General features: G+C 44.0%; 1 protein-coding gene across 4 annotated transcripts in view; it reads right to left on the bottom strand.

Moving 5' to 3' along the window:
- Nucleotides 1-13,295, bottom strand: part of TBL1XR1 (TBL1X/Y related 1) — a 121,298-nt gene that overhangs the window by 36,351 nt on the left and 71,652 nt on the right. The window contains exons 1-2 of one of the 4 annotated variants that reach the window (XM_075268645.1): nt 9,847-10,070; nt 3,403-3,447 (exon numbers count right to left, since the gene is read on the bottom strand). The exons of 2 other annotated variants lie outside the window; for them this stretch is intronic. The gene's annotated coding sequence lies outside the window, so the exon portion shown is untranslated. Of the gene's footprint in view, nt 1-3,402; nt 3,448-9,846; nt 10,071-13,295 lie in introns of those variants that run through there. One more of the 4 variants, XM_075268646.1, reaches the window with a different exon arrangement.

The raw sequence follows: 13,295 nt of genomic DNA, 5'->3' as shown, positions 1-13,295 counted from the left end.
TATTTTTTTTTAAGACCTCCTAGTAAATTTCTCCTACAACTGCATTGCCGTGTATTGGAAAGTTTATTCACTTCTAATAGAAGTACAATATGTCCATAATGATAACCATATTCAAATTTGTAGACAATTAAAAGTGAAACAGTTTGGTATATATTAATATTTGGCACTTGTTGGGGAATTTCTTATTGTGGCCTAGTTGTCTACTCATGCGGGAACACAGAAACAGACAGACACTACATACATGAGAACATAACGCAGCCACAATAAGGAAACCATGGCAGGGTTTCCGACAAGTGCCAGACCACAGTAAGTTCCTGGAGTCATGGTCGCATTCACTGGCAACTGATCAAGACAAAAAAAAAAAAAAAAAAAAAAATCCACAACCATCCTAGAGGGAAAGAAGTCTTTAAAAACACTGCAAAGAGGAAAATCCAATTTGGCCCAGAAACCTGGACATTAAAAATGGCATGCCATGATAAAAAAAAAAAAACAAAAAACAAATATCATCTCTATTAACCCATTCACTATACTCAGGCACCCCCCCCCTCCCCCTCCATTGCCAGTACTAGTCTATGAATGAGTACCGTCAGGAGAGGGGAGGCGTTCCTCACCACTCTGTGTCATTGCTAGGCGATAAGCAACACCCCCTCTGACATTACAGTGCTAGGGACTCTACTGTAAGGGGCGTTCCTCACAAACTATCAAAAACGCCTTTCTGACACTGAAGAGCTATGGTAACAGCACAGATAGCTCCTTACCAGGGGCACAGAACGGGTAAAGTAAGAGTATGATGAAATCAGCGCACTGTTGGCTTTCTAGTGGTATATAATACTGCATATGCCCAAGGACACGAAAGGTCCTCTTTAAATCATTGTTTCACACATTAAAGGTGGTGCCACACAATATACCCAGATGCAACTATAGCTGCACTCCCTCCACAGACTAAGAGAAAGTTTAATTCACTTTATCTAGATTTCATTTTTGGCTGCAAGGTATTTCACTTACCACATGGCCAGTAATGAAATCTAGCTGAAATGAATCAAAATTTCACTTAGAGCAGTGAAAACAATGGCAGCCCAGGGACTGAATGCACAGCCAAATACAATTGTGTACATGTGCTGGATCCAGGGTAAAACGACAGACATAGAACATGGAAGACATCCGTGTGCACCCGTGTCGCTATAGATCCATTAACTTCTTTCAAAGAGCCCAGTATGAGACCTGCCAACAATTTTAACCCAAACTCACAGCCCCATGATAAGCACACGTGTGTGAGCATGTGTGCAGCCATTAGAAACACACAGCTAGCGCGCGCGCGCGCGTGTGTGTGTGTGTATATGAGGCCTTAATCAGTGCTTCACCAAGTCCCATTGTCAGATGTATAAAATCCAGCACTAGCCAGGCACTCTGCCTTTATAAATATAATTGATAGAATAACCACTACAAGTCATTTCATGAAACGTCTTCCCTCCTAGATAATCCACAATCAGCAATATTATTGTAAAGTGGAAAAACACCACATAGTAGCAGACCATTGAGTTACAGATTGGGGTCAACTAGCGAGGAGGCGCATAGTGCATAAAGGTTGTCAACATTCTGCTGACTTAATAAACCTGTTCAAGGCTGAGGCCCCATGTGGCGTCCTGCAGCAAAAAAGCACTTCGGGAAAAACCGTGGCAGCAATGTATCGTGGTTCCTCCAGCAGTGCTTTAGACAGTAATTTCGTGGAGGTTTCCTTTAGATTCGCAGACTGTTTCAATTATACCAATGGGGAAACCGCTTGCGTTTCCATAGGTATAATTAGCATGCGGCGATCTCCAAAACTACACCGATTTTGGAAATCACGGCAAGTCCGCACCGTGGTTTTTACGGGAAAGTGGTCATGGGATTTGCTAGAATCCCATCCACTTTGCCCTGACTCTAAAACGCTGTAATTTTTTCCCTGGTGTTTACGCCATGTGGGGTCCAAGCCTAAAAGCAAGAACCAATCACAACGCAGCTATCATTTATCAAGAGAAGAACACAAGATGAAAGTTGTGCTGTGATTGGTTGTTAGGTAGTTAATAAATCTGCCCCAATAGGAGTTATTGAGGATATCTGGAACTTTATAACCATTTTTCATTCATAAACAGCAAATAAAGATAAAATGAGGAAACTAGCCCTAATGCTTCAAAATCCTCTCCAAAAGCGGTCTGCTCAAAGCAGAAAGCCTAGGCCAACCCCCTGCTTTGTATCCTGATAAGCCTCGTACAATCAGTGGGAGGGCATGGAGACGCTTCTACAAACCATGGCAAGAATGGGCAGGACACAAAAAAAAAAAAAAAAAATAAATAAATAAATTATAAAAATCGTCACTGAATCACATATCCCAAGGGGAGAATATAGACATTTAGGCTATATAAGATATAAGCCAACACACTGTGCTTTTCCTCCATGGCACTGGAAAGACTTTGGCAGTCAGTGGCACCAAGCCGCCAATAAATGGACATAATATTTTCACAGAGCCCAAAGCTACCCCACTCATATAACATTAGTATCGGAACTCACAAATGTCTTTATGGATGAACGGGCAAAAATTCCCATAACCACACCAAAACCCTGTAGAAAGGTTGTCTGATTAAGGATATTTATTCCATGCCCAGAGGATCCAGATCACTAGGGAGGGTTGGTGTGACTGCCGGGTCCTCCAGCAATGAGGAGAACAGAGGACCAAAAGTTCCTCCTTGTAAATGGAGCACCAGTGCACTTGTGTGACCAGTGCTCCATTCAGTGGTATGGAGCTGCCGGAAAATCAGGCAATTTACCATCCTCTAGGCTTGTCTTCAGAAAACAGATTCATATGGAGAGTGAGAGACTGTACCATCTCTGCCGGGTTCAGGACATTCAATTAAAACTGTTCTATATGCTCCTAAAGCATCTAAAGATAATCTAATACAACTGTAGAGAGTCAAGCAAGGGTGGCTGTTGTCTATTGTAAAGAAGAGAAGTTTACATCTGCGACTGAGTGGAGACTACGTTGCAGAAACCGCCAGAAATCAGAGAGAAGAGTTCTGTATGAAGGACTTTTCTATGGTTGATTTCAGTATAAAAACTGCAGACACCCGGTGGACCCCATTATAGTCCAACAGGACTTCCGATGTCCAAATGTAACCGCTGTTTTGGTGGTCAGCACATGTAATATAGTTGTGAGAAAGGGACCTAAAGGTTATTTGTAAAATGATTTCTATGAAGAGGAAAACCTTAAATAACTGCCGTGTGAGAAAAGTAGCACACCTAGTATTCCATCCAATGCTAGAGCAAGATTATACAATGTAACATTTATCAATATGTCGCACTTTTTAAACTTTGCAATAGCACATTAAACTATAAATTCATTTACATAATCCATTATAGTTCTATTACCTCATGCAACAGTCTGAAGTGCCAGTATGGAAAAGGACACGATACCTGTAAAGATGTAACAGGAAGAATAATTAGCCATTTTGGGGTAACGCTCACACAACTGTACATGGTTTTCTGAAACAAACAGTAAGGAGTCAGAGTTAATATAAATCAGGATGCACCACCCGGCTGTCCGATTCAGAAAGGCAACAGAAGCGCTCTCATGACAGTAAATAGCAAAATGTTGGCATCGGACATAGTTAATGTGTGCTGCCAACTCCACAATAAACCAGAAATTCTCAAGACATATCAATCAAACAAAGCAAGTATGACAGCATCCTTGCAGGTAAAAGCAGATCCTTGTGTTTATTAGCACTCCCAACACAAAAAATGTGCAGTAGTCTCTCTGAAGAACACTTGAGAAAGACCCCTACCGTTCTCAAAATAGTAGTAGCTTGTGTGTTGGGATTGCTATTAAAGACAAGGATTTGCGTCACTCAGAGCCTATTAGGTGTCTTGACATGTAATATTATTTATCAAATCTTATGCACTAGTTGCAAAAAACTTAAGCACCAAACTGACATGAGCTGTGGATTTTGTTAATGTGACCTAAACCTTAAAAGGCTTATCCTGTGTCAGTGCAGTACCTACACCAACCGCTACAGTTTGTATAGCAAGAGAGCAACACAGCTGCCAGAGGATCGCTGATCTACATGGGACCCAGATGTCAAAGCCCTGCAGATATAATATTGATGGTCTATCCTAAGGCTAGGTCATCATGAGTAGAGACTGGATAAGATGCCCTCTCTGAGTAAAGCTAGGTTCACATCTGCATTTGAGTTATCATTCATGGGGTCCACTTGGAGACACACCACCCCCCACCTCCAAACAGAAACCTAATCCGCAAAAAAAAAAAAAAAAAAAAAACACCACACATTGCCTGCAGACTCTATAGACTACAATCGGGTCCGCCAGGTTTCCACCCAAAAAGGGCAAAAAATAGGGAGAGAAGAGCGCTGCTTGTAGCACTTTTCTCTCCGCATTTTTCAAGAGGAAAGTGGAACGGAATCCCTGAACGGAGTGAGGCCTAAGGCCGGATGCAGACGACAGTGTATATTTTACGGTCCGCAAATTAGTAATTAGCGGGGGGGGGGGGGGGGGGGGGGGTTTGAGGACAGAACGTCAGTGTCTCTTTTAGTTTAACTTCAGCATCAACGCCGTATGGCCGCAAAAGCAGACAAGCGTCTCATCAGTAAGCCATCAGTGTGTGACCTTAGTTTGTGGATCCATAAAACAAAGACAAACCCACGCAAGACATCTAATGATGTCCCTAGCTTGGCCGCAAAAACGGACGGCACACTGATGAGACACAGATACATCAGCATGCCATCCTAGGTTTTTAGTCTCCCATAGGCTTCTGTGGTCAAGTCAGTTCTGCAAACACTGAACAGAACACGACTTACTCTATACTTTGAAAGTACGGACTCTTGGCACGGCTGTGTGCATGTGCCCATAGAAATGAATGGGTCAGAATGCTAGCCGGGAAAAACACGGATATCACACTGATCTCAACCACGGTTGTCTGCAAGAGGGCTTAAAGGGAGTTTGTCACTAGGTTAAAGCATATTATACCAGCAACACCGTTAGATGGGTAAATGCTCACCCCCATGAAAAGATGTCTCTGTTGCAGAGATATTCATTTATTTCACAATATACAGATAACCAGTCAGGTGCACTGAGGGTGGCTCTGCTGCTCCAAACTGCTCTAATATGCTGAAATCTCACCTGACACCAGTGTATTAGAGCATTGTGGTGCATAGCAGGTTAGAGTAATAGTCGCCTCCAGTGCGCTAGACTGTTCATTCTCCTATTGTGAACTAAATTAATATCTCAGCAATAAAATGCTTTACATTCAGGTGAGCCTTACTTATCTAGCTGTGTTGCTGGTTTAATATGTGTCACCCTGGTGACAGACTCCATTTTAGGTCCAATGCAGAAGATCAGAGTTGGGGCAGACTGCCATCTGACTGCATTCCATGATACATTCACATCTATAGGGCTTAGGGTAAGTTCACATGGGTTTTTTAGACCGGAACCTGAGGCGGACCCGAACCTGAACCAAAATACAGGTAGCCGCGACTGGATGCCATTGCAGTGCACCGGCATCCAGTCGCGCACTCCGGTCCGAATTAGGCCCAAATGAATGGGCCTAGTCAGGAGGAGGAAGTGTCGCAAGGCGAATCCACCTGAAAGAATGAGCATCTCGCTTCTTTTTCCGGGAGCCGGAAAACTGGCTCCCGGAAAAAAAGAACTGACCGGCTCCCACTGATATCAATGGGAGCAGTCTTTTTGTTCAGGATTTTGAAGCGGATACTGCCTCAAAATCCTGACCAAAAAGCATTCTGATAACGTCCCATTCTGCTCCAGGTTGGAAATTGAATGGATACTGAAGTCCCATAAACATGAATGTATAACAGAATTCACTCAGATGACACCCGACCTACGCACATATCAGCTTTTCAAGGAACCCTAAAGCCATTGCAAACTAGTGCAGTAGATTGGAAACAAATACAGTCTACTCCTACTCAAGTAATGGCTCCATACTGCAAGTCCCAGGTACCACAGCTATATACAGTTGATGGTGCTGCTGCCCCTCTATATTTTGCCGCCATTTAAGCATAGGTAAGTTTATTATTTGTAAACATACAAAGATCTGCTTAAGTACTGTAGAGACAAACGAAAGGATATTATTAAAAGTTTTTTCCAAGAACTAAAAAAAACAAACAAACAAAAAAAACCTAATGTCAGGTTATGCAATACAAAAAGACCACAAGAACTTAGCCGATCATGTCTTCGGCAGTCTTGTGCCATTAATGCAGGCATCCCTGCTGTAGTCACATGAGTGACGGGGGTTGGGGGCAAAAAAACCTGACGAGGAGCGCTGAAGTGGCAAAGGATTTATTTATTAGCAATTTATTTTTTTTTATCTTTGACTTTGGGATTCTGACATTTTCTAGGACCTATCCTGAGTTTTGCTCTGGGTTCACAGCGACATACACAGGACCATGAAACTGTTGTATGTATGGGACCATAGAAATGAATGGGTCAGTGTACTTGCTGTGAAAAACAGTTGTGCGCACAAGGCCTTTGGCTAAGGCAAAAAGCATTGGAAAAAGAACAAAAAAACAATTTGATTTTTCATTTTTGCATTCCCCCACCCAAGTCTATAGGGAAAATACAGTGTTTTCTGCATCCCTTTTTTGTGCAATATTTGGCTAAGAAATTAAATATTTCACTTTGCTGGGACCGTAACACTGAACGTGTGCTTTGTCGGTTTGCTAGTCGTATAGTTTTTTGTTTTTTTCTTATGTAGATATTGAGCCCCATATAGGGATCACATTGTACTTTGTAGAATGGGAGGAAATCCACACAAACACGGGGAGAACATACAAACTCCTTGCAGATGTTGTTCCTGGCGGGATTCGAACCCAGGACTCAAGTGCTGCAAGGCTGCAGTACTGACCACTGAGCCACCTTGTTGCCCCTGCTAGCCCTGTTTTTAACAGCTAGCACACTGACTCGTTATTTCCAAACAGCCCTTTACATACATCTATTCCTGTCCATTTTGTGGCTCAGGCTCACTACATTATGTAAATAGTTGGTCTTTGGAGGTCACACACGACACACGAATATCATCCATGTGCAGTTTTTACACAGTCTCATATTTGCACACATTCACATGCTTGTAGCCTTTATAAAAAAAAAATAAAAAATTTAATTATTTGCACTAGAGAAGTAAAAATTAGTTACAAAAAGGCACATATACTAAATAATTCACCTATATATGCCATTAGAACAGCCAGGGCCTGAATACCTTCAGACCGGAGGTTGTCCTAAACGTTTTCCAGAAGAGTAGTAATACTGCTATTCATATTTTTGATGTGTAGCAATGAAAAGATATAAAATTTGCAGTAATGCCAACAGATATTATTCAGGCGAAAATAAGGCTGAGAGATTGTTATTGATGCAGGAAACAATACTAACTGTCCTCCATGCATAATGAAGCGAAGGACTGTATGATTATACAGCACAATGCAGCCATTGGCAGCTACAGATGGTTGGCCACTGTTGGACCAGGCACTTGGAATTATACGGTTTGGCATCTGATGTGACCATGCACCCTAAGTGACAAAATCTAGTCACCCTGTGACACAGTCCAATATTATGGATCTGACTGCAAGAGCACACACAGGTCCACTCTCCTCACGTCAAACTCAGATTCCGGGCCTGGAAGAGCACTGAACCTTTGGCTCCAGACCTAGCCAATGTGACAATATAGAGATTCCGCCAACGTGAAACCAGGACAACAAAGCAGAGAGCTGAGCCTACTCGTAGTTTTCCTGCAGGCACCTTTAGGGAAATACAGGTGTTTTAAATGCCTGTTAGTCTCATGTGTATTAATACACAAGACATTTTTCAAAGTGGAAAGTTGCTTTTACAGGAGTTTGTGGCCTCTATGGGTAATATTGTGATTTCTGCTTCAGCATGTGCCCTAGCCACATCCAAGAGCTAAAAGTCGGCATGCACTAACACTTATTATAAGCCATAGCAACCAACTGCGTAGGTCTGCCAACTAGGGGTAACCTGCCATGCTGTGCCTGTAATGTTACTATTTCTTCAATGAAAAGTACAGATGCATCCTGTAAAGAAGTGCATGGCCGATGCTGCCACGATGGATCTAAAGCAGGGCTGCAAAGTTAGGACCAATTTTGGCTGGGTTAAAAAAAAAACTCCAACTTTGGCTTCCAAATAAAATCAGTTATATGTTACAATTATTATTGTACAATAAATTAGATGTATAACGGGCAACACAGTGGCTCAGTGGTTAGCACTGCAGCCTTGCAGCACTGGGGCCCTGGGTTCGATTCCTGCCAGTAACAACATCTGCAAGGAGTTTGTATGTTCACCCTGTGTTTGCGTGGATTTCCTCCTATTCTAGCTCGTTACAGATTCACTTTCACAGCACTTCACTCATTGGCTTTTTAAATTAACTAAGAGGATCTTTAATGCTGTCGGCCATTTGTAAAGGACAAGAAGTCAATGGTTTAGCCTGCCGACACCACAGTCCTCACCTAAAGGCAACCCGACAGTGGCCAGGAGGTACAAAACTGGACCAGTCTGCCCTATAACTGGATTGTTTGGGGCACCCACACTGACTGGAATTTTTTGACAAAATACGTATTAGGATTTTCGGCCGATTTGACATTATTTACAAAAGTGTCTGAATAGAGTTAAAGGGGTATTCCCATGACCTTAATCATATCTATATTTGTAGATAATTAAAAGCTAAACAGTTTTGCAAATATAAGTAATAAAAAATACTGCAGCGTTTTAAAGATTTCCTCTAATCATCTTGGTAGTGACAGTCTGTTTTGGTGATCAGTTGCCAATGGATACGACCATAAATGCAGAAACTTTCTATGGTCTGGGACTTGTCAAAAACTCAGCCATGATTTTCTTATTGTAGCTGGGATACCAGGCAGGGACACTACATGTATGAGAAGATATCCCGGCCACAATAATGAAATCATGGCGGATTATCTGGTCTTAGAAAGATCCTGCATTCATGGTCGTATCCAGTGGCAACCGATCAAGACCACAAAATATTTAGAGAAAATCTTTAAAACTCTGCAAAATATTTACTTATATTTGCAAAAATGTTTAATTTTTAATTATCTACACATTTAAAAATATTTAAGTACATGGGAATACCCCTTTAAGTAAAATAAAGGTGACGCTCACTTTACTGCTCTGTAGCTCATGATCACTCAATGGCTGGCAGAGCAGCAGAGGTCAGTCACCATTGTGGCCAACAGGCAGTAGTAGTGATGTGAACATGCACATATATTAGTTTACAGCCCTTTAAAGTATGTTCGTGCAGAGACATTACCCCTTCGGACCAAAAGCTTGGACTTGTATAAGAGCAGCAGCAGAGACGCCACTGACAGCTGCCACACAATAGGGGAACCTCTCACGTTACAAGGCTCCCCCTCAGGCTGCCTCATGGGCATAGAACAGGGCTAGGAGTGCCCAGGAAGGCCAGCGATATAACCGGCATTATCAGTGTGATATGTAAAGGGTGACCAGACCAGAACTGCTCACATTTGTATGCATGCAAAATGGCTAGGCCAGGAATGTGAAGCGAGAGCCACTGCCAGCATCACTGCTGTATCACACAGGCAGGCACTAGCGGGACATGTGCGAGCACTGAAACCTACTAATAAATCCCGGCTATTACATACACAGCTCTGTAAGCAAGTGCGGGCGGGTCACGTGTGTAACATGCCACAGCGGCCACGCTAAGAGGCGCGGCTCCTCTCCCCTGTAACTAATGGCGACCAGCGCGGTCCATTCAGCCTCCCATACCAAATGCTGCGCTCCCCCGACTAGGGCCCCGGTACATACTTGGCGCGGTGATGGAGGAACCACGTGTGCAGCCACAGTCCGCTTCTCCGGTTACATGCCCCTATTCACTACCCCCCAAGACAGAAGCAGGCGGTGACCCGGTCATATGGACACACGCCGGGAATAGGAAGGGACTTGGGGGAGGGGTATTATAGGGCCCCCTCAAAGAGTTCAACAACAACCGCCCGTGGGACGCGTCGCACTTCCGGGTTAGGTGGTGTCGCTCAGTAAAGTGACGTTAGGGGGCACTTCCGGTTCTTCAAAAACTGCAGCTCTATGGGTATAGAGGATACCGGAAGCGAAGCGATGACGTAAAGACGTACAGCGGGGCTGGGCTGTGCGTGAGCGCAGCCGGCGCCTTGAACTACACACAATAGTTCTTCCCATGTGACCTCAGGGACAATAGCTCTGCATTGTATAACGTGTGAGCGTGGAGGAGGGGGAGCACAACACGCAACCTCAGCATCCATTACACAGGCCGGCATGCAGCGCCTCACAACTGCAATGTACGCTCCATAAGTAACAGTGCTGTGCCTCCACACATATAATAATGCACACAATGATGTACGTTATCAGTGTATATAGCCAGTGAGCACACTGACCCGTTATTTCCTATGGCCCCATATACACCCACGTATTATCAGGAGTTTGTCTAGGGGGTGTGAGCCCGGAGCAATATTCAGGGAAGGGCATATTCCTGGTCATTTTATAGCTTGGGCTCGGTGCATGGCCCAGGATAGGGAATAACGTGCTGGTGGGTGGGAATCCCACTGATGATAAGGGCAAGGGCTGCTGTATACTGCTAACTGCTTATACTGCTGCTCTACTCAGTGGATATGGTGCTGCAAGAGACAGCCCAGTACAATGCTATGCCACAGTTTCTCTTCATTTTCGCCGCAGTCTAGCTGTGATGGGATCTGTCCCGGCATCCTACTACGGATTAGGCCCGGATGACAGGACCTAAACAGCAGGGAGTCTTGAGCTACAGACACCTTGGCTGAGTCAACTGCGGAATCCATGGCAAGATTGAGCAGGACGCTTTTTTTTTTTTCACATCCTGCTGCGTTCTCTGCCTGCCATTGAAAACAATGGTAGGCGGATTAGGTAGGAATCTGCTCCGGATTCTAAAGCGGATCTATCATTGGGAAAAGTCATTTTTAAAGAGGACCTTTCACCATATCCGGGCACAGGCAGTGTTATATACTGCCAGAAAGCTGACAGTGCGCTGAATTTAGCGCACTGTCGGCTTTCCCGATCTGTGCCCGGTGTGAATAGCTTACGGCCCGGTACCGTAGCTCTTCTATGGTCAGAAGGGCGTTTCTGACCATTAGCCAGAGACGTCCTTCTGCCTCGCGGCGCCTATCGCGCTGTGCTGTGGAGCGGGGAGGAACGCCCCCTCCCTCTCCTGATAATACTCGTCTATGGACGAGCTGTGTGAGCAGAGGGAGGGGGCGTTCCTCCCGGCTCCACAGCACAGCGCGATAGGCGCCGCGAGGCAGAAGGACGTTCCTGGCTAATGGTCAGAAACGCCCTTCTGACCATAGAAGAGCTACGGTACCGGGCCGTAAGCTCTTCACACCGGGCACAGATCGGGAAAGCCGACAGTGCACTGAATTCAGCGCATTGTCAGCTTTCTGGCAGTATATAACACTGCCTGTGCCTGGATATGGTGAAAGGTCCTCTTTAACTAAACATATACTTGCATGGCCTTTAGAAAGGCTATTCCACACCTACTTTTTGTAGGTTAATCCCCTCAGTAGTTTTTGGATGAGCCCGTTTTTATTCATATGCTAATTAGCCTCCAGCGTGCACCCAGAAGTCTCAGTGAGCACTGTCTGCTGTGTGTACAATACAGGCTGCTGCCGTTTACTCATCAGCCTCCCCTGCACTCACACATAGCAGAGAGTGCTATGTGCTAAATGTTGAAGAACACAACAGAAATTTAAAAAAAAAAAAAAGTTGCTGTGTTTTACAGTACCAGCAAAGTGAAAGATTTAATGCCATCTACACATTGCAGAAAAAAATAGCTGTGGAAAAGCTACATTTTTGAGAAATGCAGCATTTTAGTTTAAACTACAGAATTAAAATAAAACTCAGTGACAAACACTGCTGAATAAAATGCATGGACTGTCTGCATCAAGGTTGTCTGTAGGCAAATCTGGTAAATCAGATGGTGGATGCCCCTGGTGGACCTGCAGGCTGATTTGTCTATTCATAAGATAATGTCTGTCTCTGAATTGTTTTACTGGCTTTACGACACATTATTCAGTCCCTATCAGACTGAAAAGATAGTCAAGTACAGTGCACAGTTGTCTCGGTCAGTGTCACAGACTTTCTATGGAGCTGCTCAGCCACTGCTCCATTCAACTTCTAGCCTATGGTCTTACAGCTGGTAGGAATGGTGGACACAGGACTCCTTTCTGGAATTTGGTACCACACAGTGGCTATCAGATACCACTTAATGGCAAATTTGGAGCTTTAGGCTGGGGCCCCACAGGCCGGAAATGCCACAGGAAAAATCGCAGCGTTATACAGGAACTATAAAGTGGATGGGATACATGCAATTTCATGGACAAACTGCAATTTCCAAAACTGGCACGGTTTTGGAAATGGCAGCATGTCAGTTATATCTACAGAAATGCCAGCGGCTTCCCCGTAGATATAATGGTAACAGAAAGTCCGCGGAGGAAAACGCCATAAAATTTATGCTTAAAGTGCTGCGGGAAGAACTGCGATGCGTTCCCTCCGTCCCATGGGACCTTAGCCTTAAGGGGTTATCCAAGGCTTCATACTGATCGCCAATTCTTAGGCCACATCAATATAAGATCAGTGAGGGTCCAGCACCTCCAGTCAGCTGATACCTGTATTACATACAGAGCAAGAATCAGATGACTTCATCTATTGTGTAGTGGCTGTGCCGCAATATTGCAGCTCAGATCCCATTCACCTGACATCTCCCGCCCCGCTGGTCTAAAAGTGATGATGCATCAATCTGTAGTCTTGTAAGCTGCCATTACCAATCCTACTTCACATGCAGTTTCAGCCTGCAATGTATATATCTAACCTCAAGAGTACTTCTAGCAATGAAAAGGGGTGTGGCTTAAGATGCAACAAATTTCGCCATAATATTGATGTCAAATTTTGGCTCAAACTAAGCCACCTAATTGGTGGTATAAACTTAGACTGGACAATCTAAAGATACGCCAGATTTATCAATGTGCATTATCATCTGCCCTGTGTCAAACATTGAGCCTTGTTTTAAACATGAATTTTCATCAAAATTAGGCATAAAATGAGAGCGATAAAGTATTCTGCACATACAATGCACACCTATACAGCACTTTTTAACAGTAGCAAGAAACATTTGTCAGTGAAAACTGGCATACGGGGGGGGGGGGGGGGGGGAGGGGATCAAAAGTGCCAAACTACAGTTTTTTCACTGTTTTGCC

Source organism: Leptodactylus fuscus, chromosome 3, assembly GCF_031893055.1.
Source record: "Leptodactylus fuscus isolate aLepFus1 chromosome 3, aLepFus1.hap2, whole genome shotgun sequence".
In the NCBI taxonomy this organism is placed as follows: domain Eukaryota; kingdom Metazoa; phylum Chordata; class Amphibia; order Anura; family Leptodactylidae; genus Leptodactylus; species Leptodactylus fuscus.
The sequence above is the reverse complement of the archived record's forward strand: the minus strand, read 5'-3'. Positions and strand labels throughout refer to the sequence as shown.